The sequence below is a fragment of the Microtus ochrogaster genome, chromosome 6 (genome assembly GCF_000317375.1).
Source record: "Microtus ochrogaster isolate Prairie Vole_2 chromosome 6, MicOch1.0, whole genome shotgun sequence".
Classification (NCBI taxonomy): domain Eukaryota; kingdom Metazoa; phylum Chordata; class Mammalia; order Rodentia; family Cricetidae; genus Microtus; species Microtus ochrogaster.
The window spans coordinates 78038363-78042489 of record NC_022013.1 but is presented as its reverse complement, the minus strand read 5'-3'; positions in this window follow the sequence as shown (position 1 = coordinate 78042489).

Here is a 4127-nt window from a genome sequence, read left to right as displayed (position 1 = left end):
GGGCGGGGTGGGGGGAGCTGTGGTGGGCACGGGCCATCAGGGTAGTCGGGAACAGAGAACAAAGGATGCATGCCTAGCTCTGCCAGCTCCTTCTCTCCTTTTTACACACTCCTGGGCCCAGTCAAGGAATGCCACTTCCCACACTGGGGCCCACCTTCCCCACCTCAGTTACACAATCAAGATCACACCACTTACCACCACCTCCCGCACAGGGCAGGCCCCAAGGCTCTGGCTCCCTAGAGAGTCCAGATTTTGTCAAGTTGACAGTCGGCACTCACCAGCACACTCCCAGAATCCCTCTGGCCGGCATGCCTACCTTCCCAGGTCACTCACGCTGCATCCTTAGCTCCAACAATCCTCCAGTCTCTCAAGATTATCCCCTTCTCTTCCCTTCCCCCATCCCTTCTCACCCAGGTTAGAAGTCACCTGATTCATCTGATAACCCTCTGGCGTAGCTCTAATTCTGCTGTCCTTTCTCGCCTCATGCTTCCGTGGGGGTGGGAGGGAGAGGCCAAATTTGCTTAAATCTAGTTCTTTATTTCACACCTGCCCCCACATAGCGTCTAGTGGCTAACCACCCTCATTTTAACCTGGCAGTCAACCCTCTGATTAGAAACCAGAAATTGGCTTCCACAATGGGAGGGGTAAACAGGAGGGAGGATCTCATTGAGTGAAAGGAAGTTCACGGCTGGTTGAGATGGGTCCCGAATGCGTTGCCAGCCTTGGAGTGGAGTTTTAGGGGTCATATGTTATGAGGTAGGGAACAGGGCTGGATCCTAAGCATTGATGAAGTCAAAGCTTGGTGACCACACGTAACACGATAGCGTCTGCCGTCTGTCCATTGCCTCGGTGGGCCATTTAGACCCCAGGGTCTGAGTTCCTATTCCAAATGGAATAGAAGGTTCTGGGGTAGCAGCTAGGCAGAGCAGTTAAGATGGCCCAGAAGTCAGTGTTTTGACAATGGTGTGGCGTCATTCTAGGTTGAGACTCTCTTTGCCCCGCACTATCTGCCTGTGTAGACTCTGCCTCTTGTGTTGGGATCTCCTGAGGGCAGTGCTCTAACGTCCTCACTTCTGTCACACCAGTCACGGGGTCCTACACATCTTGTTCCTTCCACCTGGAAAATCGCCTCCTCCCAATTCCATGCTATTATTATATTATTATTATTATTATTATTATTGTGGGTGTATCTGTGCATGTGCCATGACGTAGTAAGGAGGTCAGAAGACAGCTTGTGAAACTCAGTTCTATCCCCAGCTACGGCCCTATTGCCCTATTGAGGGGCAAAACTCATTTTACAGGGGGGTCGCTCTCTGGCTCATAAATTCCCATTCTTGGCTCCCCTTTCTGCCTTGGCTCCGTTCCATCAGCCTTCCCTCAGGTCCCCACAAAGCAGGCCTTCTGGAGGTCACTTGATAATAATCAGTTCCCCACCCCACCCCCTCACAGGGTCCTTGTCCCTGGAGACTTTTTCCTCCCGGGTCCCATACTCTCCTGGCTTACCTTCTTCCCCTGTGGCTGCTGGTTCTTGGTGTCTTATCCCAGTCCTCATCTATCTCCTGACCCCCAACCACACTGAAGAGGCCAAGAGCGCAAGTTCCTCAACTCATCTTCTCCATCTTCCCAAAGGGCTCACTGAGGTTGGCAGCCGTTGATCTCAAGTGACGGTTGCAGCCAGATCCAGTGGTAGCTAGCTGTGTTTTTAACCACTGCAGCCCCTAGACTCCAGACTCCAGCACCCAACTGCCTGGTAAGCTGTCTCCCTCCCACCACCGGGAACATCCAGTGGCCACATGGAATTTGTAATCTGCCGGGTGCTACATTTTCCTTGAACCCCACTTCTGAAGTCTTCCTATTTCTGCAAGGACCAAGACCCCCTCTCTGTAGTTTGGGGCAAAAAGTGCAATGCCACATCTAACTCCATGTCCCTCACAGCCCCAGTGGGTCTTTAGGAAACTGAGATCTCTACCTACCAGGTAAGTCCGGAGTTAGCCTCTTCTCTCTAGGCTGGCCCCAAACTGGCCTGAGCCTCCACTCTCCTCTCCTGCAGGTCACCAACCCGGATGCTCACCTGTGTTCTGCTCCCCCCAAAGCAGTGAGAGGTGCATTTAAATTTTAATTAAGCCTGGGAGTCTGTCTTCACTGGGTTGAGAGCCCTCCAGTCTGCAGAGGGAGAGCCGGCCTGTGAGCACCTGGCACCTCTCCTGTCCCGCCCTCCTCCCTGTTTGGGCGCAGTGGCCTCCTAGTCATTCTTGGCCTCTCCCTCCAGTGCAGCTTTCCTCAGATCCTGACAGGTCTGTGCTCCAGGGGAACATTACTAATGAGGTTCCTTTGCCCACCCCTTCATTTTGTTTCCCTCCTGACCACTCCAGGCCATCTTTCTGTGTAAATTGTGCCCATCTCTCTCTCCTAGAACGCAAAACACGAGGACAAGGGCTTCTTCTGGTGAATCCTCAGGACCCAGAGTGATGCCCGTTTCAGGCAAGCCTACTTTCTGCTGTATTCATTCAGGGGCATCTGCTGTATTTTCTGCTGTATTCATTCAGTGACGGGGTGGGTGGGGGTGGGGTGGAGGTGTGGGCAGGAGCCAGGCCAGCAGGCCCTGTCAGTCTTGCTCCAGCTCTGGAGGAGTGTTGACGCCTCCACGTGTTTGGAAAAGCTCACCTGGCTGGGCCGGTGTGGGGAGGTGAGGACCGGATGTTCTACTACAGTGGTTACCCTGGCCTTAATGGACTGGCCTGTGGAGAAGTCTAAAGCTTTGTTTTCTGGAAAGTTCTCTCCCTCTTAGGAGGAGGGCCGGGAGGGGCTCCTGGACGAAGGAGATCCCTACCTTTTTGCAACACTTGGTTCCCCATAGGCTGTAATTAAGGGTAATCAGCCCCAAGCTCTGAGTCAAGTCCTGCAGCAAAGCCTACCCAGGTCGCAGGGTGCTGCCTCTCTCCGAGCATCTCCTGCAGGAACTGGCCCCACCATGCAGGGGCCTGCCCTTCTGCATGCCTCAGAGAGCTTCTGAACACGGAAGTCCCTCCCGCCACCCCTTCTTCTCTCTCTAACCTGGACTCATTTCAGTAGCAATCAAGACCATGAAGGGCATGGCCCTCCTCCACGGCCGTGATGGCAGGAGAGCGCCTGTGTGGATCACAGGTCACCCATAGGTGCTCTTGGAATGGAGTCCCCAGGGGCCACCAGCATCAGCCCTGGGATTCACGGTCCTAAGCTGCCCCTCGCTCCCACTCAGCACTCCAAACAAGGGCCAGAGTAAGCACACAGCAATCCCTCGCCCTGCTGGGTCCCTCACATTCCCTTTGCCTTCTGCACATTCCTTGAGGGTTCTAGTAGCTGCTGAACAGTGGGACCATTTAGACTAATCTGGCAAGTCAAGACAAGGTAGAAACACCATCCAAGGGCCCCTCCATTTGGCACAGCTGGGACTTTCTTTGCTGAGAGTAATAAAATTAACTTCCACTTCAGCCAACATTCATCTATCAACTCAGCTAAGAGACAAGGGAATGATAGTTATCGAGGAAGAGTGTTGCACACCTGGGCACTCAAGGGTTACAATTCTTTCCCCTTTCTCACAGGCTGTAAGGCGATGCTCCTGAGAGTAATGCCCCCCCAGGACCTGCCTGGTACCCCTGCCATGCATGCACCACCTCACAAAGCCTGCCTGGGGCAGAGGCAGCTGGGACTATGATGCCACTAGCCACAGCTAACAGACAACCCTAGGTCAGTGTGTATGGAGATACTGTAGACAAAAGAGACTCCCCAGGACACAGCTCCCAGACAGAATCTGCAATCCAGACTCTGTCCTTAGTGTGTGGATCCCCAGCCCAGCAGCTCACCCATGCACTATCTTTGCTCTTGACCAAGTTTCTCTTTATCTAGTTTCTGCTCATGGGAGACTAAAGACAGTGAACTGGAATCATTGGCCAGTGGATTCACTTACGTGGGGAGGAAAATGCTTGTTGGAGGGAGGAAGAAGAAGAGTATGGAGCAGAAAGGTGCGAGTGGCTGAGCTCCTTCTGCTGGTTGTCCAGCCTTAGCTGGACCTGCACTGGGGAAAGAGCCCTATCACCTGAGCATGGACTAAGAAGGACATGGACCCCAGCTTTCCCTAGCACCTGAGT